This window comes from Rattus norvegicus, chromosome 13, assembly GCF_036323735.1.
Source record: "Rattus norvegicus strain BN/NHsdMcwi chromosome 13, GRCr8, whole genome shotgun sequence".
NCBI classification, from domain to species: Eukaryota; Metazoa; Chordata; class Mammalia; order Rodentia; family Muridae; genus Rattus; species Rattus norvegicus.
Genome location: NC_086031.1, coordinates 82,168,565 through 82,179,560, shown reverse-complemented (window position 1 = coordinate 82,179,560; position 10,996 = coordinate 82,168,565). Strand labels below are relative to the sequence as shown.

Genomic DNA, 10,996 nt, shown 5'->3' with positions numbered 1-10,996 from the left:
AAAAAGGGGGGAAGAGAAAGAGAGAGAGAGAGAGAGAGAGAGAGAGAGAGAGAGCACAACTGAGGCTCAGTAGCTCCATCTCTAGATACAGAAAGACATTTTAGCCCTAAACGTACTGACGGAACAGTGCAAAAAATCCCAGAAGAAAAAGCGTAGATCCATCAACGTACAGATGTGAGAAGAAGGTCTGTATATCAGCAGGCACAGGGAAGCTATCAGAGGCTGCCGAGGAAACTGCCTGAGAAATGACTGCCTTCCTCTCTCCAGACTTCACAAAAGGCTATTTTTCCGTCTCCCTACAGGATGAGTAGACACGAAGAAAATGAAACGAATAAAGAACTTGCAGTAGATATATTTATCTGGAAAACGAGTTTATGTAAAAGTCATAGATTTGCAGAATAAAACCAGGGGTCACTTGTCAGCTGTCAACTCACCTGTGATGGTAATTCACAGTGCAGGGGACAGGAAGTGTAGGTGACCTGACAGACAGTGGGCACTCAGCATAGTGACAAATGGGAAAACCATGAGAACCTTCTAGAGCTTCTGAGAACTATCTACCAAGATCTTAAAAACACCCACACCAGTGGAGTAGCCCCACTCTGGATCTGTCCTGTGGGAACAATTGGATAGTCTCAGAGATGCTGTTGTTCTTCTGTAGGATTTAAATAGGGGCTGGGTTGGGTAGAGAGGGAGTCAAGGTGTTTTGCTCCTGCTGGGCAGGAGGAGGAGCTGCACAGCATCAGTTCATCTGTGATGTTTTGATGTCACTGATCAGCAGTCTATGAAACACAGAGTTGAGATTCAAATACACTGCCACACATCTGTGAGAACTAAGCAGAATCCACACTCTACATCTGCCCTCTGCCTTTAGGCAGAATATTATAGCCAAATTCTGCACCAGAATGCCTCTTTATACAATGTAGAGTATGCCAAAAGTGTGCTGTGTTACAACAGTGTCAACGTCAATGTATATCACCACCATCATCATCATCATCATCACCATCCCATAAAAGCAATAGTCAGGACTAGTGGTAGAAAGGCTTTTCTGCCCTTTCAGTACCACTTACATATGTGTAAACTCTGCTCGTTCATTATTTTTCTCTGCAAGGCATGGCATCTAAATAACTCAACAATTCATGTACTCGGTCTGATTCCACGTAAAACAGAGGTTTTTGAAGAATCCCACACACACACACCCAAACCTGATTGACTTTCTCAGAACTGCTGATGTTGGGTTACAACCCAAACACCGATGTACCAAGGCCTAATAAAATCAGTGTGGCTATATGGAAGAGCAGGCAAGCACAGAGAGAATTCTGGGCCTTGTTCCACACACTGTGGTGGGCTCCCAGAACCAACTCCTCCTCCCTCATGGGTTGTCCTATCTCAGTTCCCTCAGACGGCTCTTCCTCCGTGCCCAACCTGTAAATGTTAAAAGGAACCAGGAGTCAGTCCCTGGCTAGAGTCTCTTTACATCCCTGCTCCTCATTCACACATCCACACCCCGTAGTCCTCCAGGCCCACAGTTAAGACACCACCGGCTGACACCCAAGCCTCTACCTCCACTCAAGTCATGTGCTGCAACCTAGACACTGTTGTGCTTCCGAAAGTCAGCACTGAGGTCTGACCCAGAAGGAGCCCTCACGGTCACACAAAAAACCTTAAAAAAAAAAAAAAAAAGCCAAAACACATTATCTCTTCTGCCAAACTTTCAATGGCTTCGTATCTCACTAAGAATACAAACCAAACTCGTTCCCATGGTTACTCGGCCTCATGAGCTCCCTATACACCTGTATAACTCCTGTTCTCTGTCTCACTCTGATTCAGCTACTCTGTCTACTTTCCTGCCCCATCAACATCCAACCCCCAGAACCACATTCTAGGGAACTTTAACTGGAAACTTAACATAGCCTAGAGTCACCAGAGACGGGAAGTCTCAGTGAAGGAACTACCTAGATCAGATTAGCATGTGGACGTGTTTCTGGGAGATGGTCTTGATTGTTGATTGGTGTAGGAGAGCCCAGCCCGCAGTGGGCAGCCCCATTCCATAAGCAGGGGGTCCCCGGCTGTATGAGAAAGCTAGTTGATCATGAGCCTGTGAGCGAGACAGCAAGGGGCATTACTGTGTGATTTCTGTTTCGAGTTCCAGCTCTGACTTCCCTCCATCAACTGTAACAAGGTAGCGTAAGCCAAATAAACCCTTCTATCCCCTAAGTTGCCTTTGGCCAGTGTTTCATCCCAGCAACAGAGAGAAACCCAAAACAGAGCTCTTGTCCATGGCCTCCACCGGCAAAGTTTATCTACCCAGCTCCTCTTTTGGGTCGCCTCCTAGGCAGTCTTCCCTTGCTGCCTTGTCTCCACACATCCTCCCCTGACACCTCTGCCCTGGAGCTACTGTTTGCCTTCAGACGCCCTTACCATGCCAGTCATTACCTTAAGTAAGGGTCATTTACTCGTTTGTTTTCTGCTACTATATGTAGCTAGAATGTTCCAGAGGGCTGAGTCTTACTCTTGGTGCCTGGAGCACTCAGTGCTGGGCTCTCAAGAAGCACTCAGATATTTTCAGAAATGATTAACGGATATACGTGTTGTTTGAGAACAATTTCTAAAATGTAGTGCCACATCTTGAAAAAGCAGGGTGCAACCAGTGGCTAGAATGCTCCCAGATGCATGCATACCTGGGAATTGTCAAAGGTAGTGTGTCTTCTGGGGGTGGAGACCAGTGGACTCATGGGAAATTTAATTTTCCGTGATAATTTTTATAGTGTTTGAGTTATTTCCATGAGCATGAATTGCCTTTCCAATTTAAAAAAGAAAACCCTTCTGTCTGGTCCCTTGTGCTCTAAGTGGTCCAGCTGGTTAACCTCATTGTGTTAGAAACAAATCTCTCCCACTGCCCACCCAACCTCCTTAAGCTCTCCCAGTTGTCTGAATGGGGACCACCACATGTTGACAGACTTAGGTTTGTTTTGTTTGATTCTTCTCTCTTGCTCTGAAGACCATAGTACTACACTATTCTAATGGGCTCTGGTGACAGTGGCTCTAAGGAAGGGCACCTTTCCGCTCCCTTCCCATTGAAGCTGAAAGCATGACTGTCCCTGGCTAGTGTTCCCTGATTTCTTAGTGACCTCCTGAAGGCCAGTTCCAGATTGTGCCAGCCTCATCCGCATGGGTCATTAGCTTGAACAAAGCCCTTTGTAAAGGACAGCTGGGATGTGCCTTTCAACAGGAGGTAGAGGCACTGCCCCACTGCTTGCCCTGCCTGGCTCCACAGAACCTGAATTCTATAGATGTCTTGTTCCACAGACAGGAGGCAGAAAGAGAGCACTTTCCTACGATTGCTCAGTGAAGTTTTGACTAAAACTCAGTTCTTAATTTCATGGCTCCATGTTCTTCCTGTCTACACCTCCCATGAATGCTTTCAGTCCAACCCAGTTATCTTTCCCCTTGTGCTGCCTGGTTAGCTCACTGTCAATGAGACACAAGCTAGGGGCAACTGGGAAGAGGAAATCTGAATTGAAAAAAAAATGCTTCCACCAAAACACTCTATAGGCAAAGCCTGTGGGGTGTTTTCCTGATTAATGACTAATGTAAGAGGGTCCAGCCCACTGTGGGTGGCATTGGGTTATACAAGAGAAAACAAACAAACAAAAAGCAGGCCGTGTGGGAACAAGCAGCATTCTTCAGTGGTCTCTGAACTGGTTCCTGACTTGAGCTCCTGACCTTCTCTCAATGACTCACCGTGGACTTGGAAACGTAAGCTGAAGTAAACCCTTGCCTTCCCTAAGCTACTCTTGGTCATGGTGTTTATCACAGCAAGATAAAGCAAACTAAGATACCCTTTAGCTTCAAGTTTCTGAGGGAAGTGGAAGAAAGCCAGGGAAGAGGCATAGTCCAGGATACTCCATGCGCTTCTCTGGCCTCTAAATGTGAACATGGGAGGGCAACCCCACACATATATATACTACACATGTACACCACATACATACTCATACATATATACACAAATAATAAGCCCCTTTGACACAATGTGTACTATCATATGTTTATATGTGATTAGCTTAAGTCTCCTACAATAGGAGTGATATAAGTGAGGACTGAGAGATGGTTTTGTGGCTAAGAGCAGGGACTCCTCCTCCAGGGGACCCAGGTTTGATCCCCAGCACCCACATGGTGACTAACAGCTGTCTGTCACTCCAGTTCCAGAATTTTTAGTGTCCCTGTCAGGCACATGTGTGGTACATAGACATAAATGCAGACAAAACACCTACACTAAAAATAAATAAATCTCAAAAGAATTTAAAGAAAGCAATATTAGCCCGGCATAGACTTTTAAAAGGTACCTGAACCTCCAGGAGGCCATGCTGTAATAGGAGAGGTTTGTGACAACATGCTGTGGTGAGAGTGTTTGTGAAAATAAAAGGTTTGAAAGAGCTTACAGTAAGTCTGTGTAGAAGACTCCAAGAAGACCTGGTATTTGAACTAGATACAGAGTTTGAAGTGGGTCTTTTAATTAGAAACATGTGGAGCCCACAGCATGTACACAAAGAGAACTGTGAAGGATAATTAACAAAGTCAGGGCAACAATCAGTCACCTCTGTAGCCAACCAGTGAGACTGAGGACAAAGGTCCAAATTCCCAAGGGCCTGAAGTAGGCCAGCAGTTGTAGATGGGCCAGCATCAGCACACATGACAACTGTAATCCACTGATACCTGAGCAGAGGTGTGGAGCATCCAGAAGGTTGCCTGAGGAACCTTCCTCTCCTTGCAGCTGACAGATGAATAGGTATTTGGGTCTAGGTAGATCTGGTGGCTCTGAATACTTAATTAAATGAATTTCCTAAACAGAGAGTATGATGCATTTATGATACATTTTAACGTGTTGGTCTCCCTTTCTATGGTAACCAAACTTAAGCTCAGAATGCTGACCTCAAGCAGATAGCTCACCTGTTTATCTTCAGAGAGAACAAAGATTTTTCTGAGTATTAAACATACATTTTAAAGGTAAAGCTTAGTAACATGGCATTGAAATCGGTATGCAGGGTATTCAAAGTATAAGTACGTACAGTGACAGGCAAGGAAAAACACTTAGGAAGTCGTTGGAGTGCGCTGTTATTAAAGGAACAAAAAAGGTAGCTAAAATTCTCCATTCCCCGGGTTCTTGACTATCAGCTGATGTCTTAGCATGCTAAGGTGATAAAGGCTGCTTCCTGACCCCTCATGACTTAACCTTTCACTCCCATGTTCCTAGCCCCCTACCACCAACATCATAACCCAGATCTACTCCCAAGGCATGCATAACCGCCAAAGTATTTTTAAAAGCTATCCCTAAGCTGGGCTTAGTAGCACACACTGATAGTCCCAGTACTTAGAAGCCCGAGATAGGAGGATCACAGGTTTAAGATTAGTCTAGACTACACAGAGAGGTTCAAGAAAGAAAGAAAGAAAGAAAGAAAGAAAGAGAGAGAGAGAGAGAGAGAGAGGGAGGGAGGGAGGGAGGGAGGGAGGGAGGAAGAAAGAAAGAAAGAAAGAAAGAAAGAAAGAAAGAAAGAAAGAAAGAAAGAGGAAAGGAAAAAGATTAAAAAGTACACACACACACACACACACACACACACACACACACACACACACACTCACTCACACAGCCAAGAAAACTCTAGAATCAAGAGAAGGCTGCCAAACTTATAGCAGCATGTACAGTCAGTCATCTACTCAGCCAACATAAGCTTCGCCCTAGACCAACACTCCTAAGTGCTAAGAGAAGTGGTGAACGGCCTTGCCCTCGGTGAACTCCATTCTTGATGCCTACAGTTCTGTAACTGCATAAATTGTTCAGAGAAAAGAATAACTGAGATTCTCGGAAGTTTATTCATTTTAAGACTAAAAGCTCTCATCCAGGGGAGATTTGAGATAAGACAAGAAAACAAAGTGGGGACCTAGGGGGACAACGTGGAAGGGACATGTGTCACAAACGTCCCTTTGTCTGATGGGTTATTGACATGTAGTGGGGAGAGGAGGGGAGGAGGAGGTAGGAGTACCTGGGGGAGGAGTTAGAGATGCATATGATTCAGTTGTATTGTTTACATGTATGAAATTACCAAAGAATAAACAAAAGATACTTTTTCTAAGACACCAAGAAAGTCCCCCCACTTCGCAGAGCAGGCAGCAGAAGCGAATGCAATGAACAAATGTGTGATGGGAAAGATTTAAAAGTCTGAGCTGTTTGTGCTCTGTGGAGACACAACAGGTCACAAAGAGATGAGGTCCAGGCTGAGGTAAGCGTCCTGCACTGCCACCTAAGGCCAGGGTAATGTCCGAGGTCCAGGCTACCCCAGGGGCCTGGGGTCCTTGTCTGGGTCTGTGGGCCAACTGAGGCCTAGAGCCATGTGCATGGTCTGTGATGTTGTCAGAAACCCTGTAGAAGACCAAGATTCTTGCCTCTGATCAGTGTTTTAAAAAAGAAGGAAAGAAAGAAAGAAAGGAAAAGAAAAGAAAAAAACAAAAGCTCCCAGGGACTAAACCACCAACTAATGAGCACACATGGAGGGACCCACGACTCCAGGCACATATGTAGCAGAGGATGGCATTGTCCCGCATGAATAGAGGAAAAGCCCTTGGTCCTGTGAAGGCTCATTTCCCCAATGTAGGGGAATGCCAGGATGTTGAGGTTGGAGTGGGTGGGTGGGAGTGGGGGCATCCTCAAAGAAGCAGGGGGAGGCGGGTATGGGAGAGGGGGATAACATTTGAAATCTAAATAAATAAAATATCCAAGAAAAAAGTTTCCTATTAAGTGCTAAAAAACAAAAGAAAGAAAGAAAAAACAAAAACAAAAAACAAACAAAAGCTACTTTTGCAGTGAGAACAATAATTGCAGACGTAAAATTGACAAAAGGGACATGGAAGGCTTCTGTGACAGCCTCTACTCCACCCCCCCCACACCCTGCCCCAAAGGAGCAGCCAAACAGGAAGCCACTGAAGAGAACTCTTAGAAAGTGTTAAGAATGTGGAAGTCAGCTCCCCACAATTGATGGCTTTGTTTGGGGGGTTGTGGGGGGAGTAAGAGGAGAAAGACACAGTTCTATTTAAGGGGCGGGCAGGCCATGGAGTTTGACCATGCTCCAGTGAGTATATAGATAACACAAGTTGGGCTTTTGGGGATGTTTGGTGGTGGTGGTCGGTTTAGTTTGGGGGTTTTTTAATTTTTTTTATTTTTGGGGATGAGGTAGGAGGTCATGAAGGTGGGAGCAAACACGTGGAAGGATTAGGAAGTGGGTATGATCGGGGTGCATGATGTGAATTCCCAAAGAGTCAATAAGACATTATGTTGAAAGAAGAAGAGGAGGCCATGTGTGTAACAAGAAAGTGTGCTACCACTCAAGACTCCCAGCTCTGCGATTCCATAACTGCAGGCGAGTGACTCAGCCTTACCAGGGGTTGATAACCTTAGTGGGGAGTTATGTAAAGGTAACATATGTAAAATACTTCACGCTGTGCGTGGCACTCAGGGAGTCAATGACAGTGAGCTATGATGTGACAAATGCAGTGAGCCCCCAGACAAAGCCACTGTCTGTTCTCAAGGCCATTTCTTCTGCACCTGTATTCTTCATCCGAATAGTTTCCACAGTCTCTCCATAGGTTCCATTCCTCCCTCCTTCCTCCTGTCTCCCCCATCATCATCACAACTAACACTCCTTGCCTGAAGACACTAAGACAAGATTTATGCGAGCATTGATTTACCTTTCCTTGTGGGGGATTGGTATGTGTGTCCGTGTCCCTGTGGGTGGGTGCATGTATAAGTGGGTGCTTATACTATATGTGTGCTTGTGGGACCAGAGGTCCACATCAGGTACCTTCCTCAATTCAGCTCCACCTTGCTTTTAATATATTATTTACTCTTTGGGAATTTCACACATATATACAATGCACTCGATTACTGATCCACGCCTCACTTCCTGTCCTACACACCCCTCCCAACCTCGTGCTCCCTTCCACATTGTTTTTAATAACCCACCGAGTCCAATCAGTACTACCCATGTCTATGCAGTTCTGGGGCGTCCACTGTGGCATGGGCAAGATACCAGTGGCCACAACCCCAAAGAAAAATGATTCTCCCTCCTATAACACCATCAACTGTCAAATAGTTCCTCAGATAAGAATGGGGGCCTGTGAGAGCCCCTGCATACACGCTCATACACATCCATGCTGCAATTTTGACTAGCTTGATTTTTTGTGCAGTTCTTGAACAGATATTCACAACTGTTCTGATTTCTTGAGTGCTTCATTCCGTCCATCTTCTATAGTGACTCAAAAGTCACTTATTCTCAGCAATTAGGAGTTTCTGTGTTAACTGCTGCACAGAGCAAGAAAAAAAAAATTCCTCTGGCCAAGGTTGAGCATAGAACAGATACATAGCTGAGAGCATAAATATTTAGAGGGCAGCTTGACACATGCCGGAAGCTGGGCTTTGACCAGATTTACAGTACTACACATGAATTCCTTACTGTCCATCAGGCCTCAAAGCAGTCAGTTACCCAGAACAGTAGTACGACCATTGCACCAATGGGCACATCTTGCCTGGCAGAGCAGTATCATAGCGTTCAGCATCTGACAAGAGTGAGGCCATTGATGTCTTCTGTCAGATGACTGAGTAGCACCTCTGGCAGTATGAAAGCTCAACGGGAGAGTCTGAGACAGTCTGAGACAGATTTCTCTATGTTCTTCAACCAAAGCCTGCAGTATACTCAGCAATAAGGTCTTATCCTCTACTTGTGAGACCAAGAGCGGTGGCAACTGCCTGTGTTATGTTGGGGACCTCTGGTGCCTCCCTCACCAATAACTTGTAGGGAGGAATCTCATTCCAGCACTGGGGCTTTTGTTTAATACCTGTGTCTTCTGGGAGCAGTGCTGTCAACTCATGCTGGGTACCCCCTATCAACTGTTTTTAAAAATAACTTTCCTTTTCGTTTCTCTTATAAGGCTTTCCCACACATCCTTAGTTTTAGTTAACTCTACCCTGTCCGCTGCTCTCCCCCACCCCCTGCCTTCATTCTCCCTAAAACTTTAGCCCCTATTTCATGTCGCCCCTTATTTCATATCACAAACGTTATACTATCACCTTCCTACATTAAGTCCGTTTCCCCTTCCCCTTTTATGGGTTCTTTCTGACTTCCTCATTTTTACAGACACTCCAAGTTAAACACAAAAAAAAAAACCTAAAAATTCATAGCTAGAAACTACATATGAGACTACATAACTACATGGTCTTTGTCTTTGCCTTGATCACCTCGCTTAGTATAGTGTCTTCCAGTTCCACCCACATCCCGTGAACTCTATAATTTCATTTTTCTTTACAACTGAATAAAATTCCACCGTGTGTATATATACCATATTTTCATTATCCATTCATCAGTTGAAAGATATCCAGACGGATTCTATGTTTAGCTCCTGCAAATAGAACAGCAACAAACATGGGTGTACACACATCTCTGTAGTAGGATATGGAACTCTTAGTTAGGGTTTTACTCATGTGAACAGACACCGTGACCAAAGCAATTTAATTTATAAAGGACAACATTTAATTGTGGTTGGATTACTGCTTCTGAATTTCAGTCCATTATCATCATGTTGGAAAGCACAGCAGCATCCAGGAAGGCATGGTGCTGGAGAAGCTGAGAGTTCTACATCTTGTTCTGAAGGCGAACAGGAGAAGTCTGTCTCCCACATTGCTAGGAGGAGGCTCTTGAAGCCCACCCCTACAATGACACACGTCTACCAACAAGGCCACACCTCTCAACAGTGTTACTCCCTATGGGCCAAGTGTTTTAAGCCACCACAGAAACCCTTTGAGTGCATGCCCAACAGTGATAGAGTTGAGTCATATGGTAGCTTTAAATCTAGCTTTTTGAGAAATCTCCACACTGATTTCCACAGAGGACAATTTACACTCCCACCAGTAACTAATAAAGGTTCCCATTTCATCTTCACCCATGCTGCAGTCTGGCCTCAAACTCAGAGACATGCCTGCCTCTGCCTCCAAGTATCACTCTTAGCTAGTCATTAATTCCCAGTTTACTAATCACTTAGTTGATCTCTCTCTCTCTCTCTCTCTCTCTCTCTCTCTCTCTCTCTCTCTCTCTCTCTGGCCAGCCTCAAACTCAAGAGATACACACCTGCCTCCACTTCTCCAGTACTGGGATTAAAGGTGCGCTACCTCACTCCGTTTATCTCTGCTTTCTTCATGTAAACTCCTAGGGTTATAAACAGCCCCCATGAACTGCTTGCGTTGTATCCCATAGGATTGGGTATGTTTTGGTTTCATTTTCCTTTGATGCTAGGACAATGTTTTTATTCCCTTCTTGAAATCTTCAGAAATTCATTCACCATTCATCTCTGTTGTTTAATGTGCACGACCGTGTATGCTCTGAATTTCTCTTGCCATTGATTTGTAGCCTTATCCCATTATGGTCAGATAGAATACAAGAACTTATTTCTGTTTTCCTGTATTTGGTAAGTCTTGCTTCGTGTCTTAATATTTGGTCTATTTTAGAGAAAGTTCATGTGCTGCTGGTGGTGAAAACTATGTTCTACAGTGTTTGTATAAAACATTCTGTAGATCTCTGTTAAGGCCATTTGATCTATAATTTAATTCAAACATTTCCATTTAATTTTTGTTGGGATGACCTATCCAATGGTAGGAGTATTGAAGTCATCCACTATTATTTCTCTGGGGTTATTCTGTAAATTTAGATCTAGTAGTATTTGAGTTTGGGGTATATATGCTTAATAATGTCCTCTTGGTGGATTTTTTTCTCTTAGTCTACATGAGGCGACTTTCTTCTCTCATCAGTTTTGAAGTCTGTCTGTCAGATGTTAGAACAGTGACATCTGCTTGTTGCTTAGGTCCATTGCTTGTCACTGTTGGTTCTACCACTCTAAGATGGTGTCTGTCTTTGCTGGTGAAGCACATTACTTGGAGGCAGCAAGTGAATGGTTCCTG

General features: G+C 44.4%; 1 long non-coding RNA gene across 6 annotated transcripts in view; it reads right to left on the bottom strand.

Annotated features, from left to right (window-relative positions):
- Window positions 1-10,996, bottom strand: part of LOC108352569 (uncharacterized) — a 43,262-nt gene that overhangs the window by 17,226 nt on the left and 15,040 nt on the right. For 2 of the 6 annotated variants that reach the window (XR_010057096.1, XR_005492625.2), the window contains exon 4: window positions 9,553-9,689. The exons of 3 other annotated variants lie outside the window; for them this stretch is intronic. This is a non-coding gene — a long non-coding RNA (uncharacterized LOC108352569). Of the gene's footprint in view, window positions 1-170; window positions 297-9,552; window positions 9,690-10,996 lie in introns of those variants that run through there. One more of the 6 variants, XR_001840896.3, reaches the window with a different exon arrangement.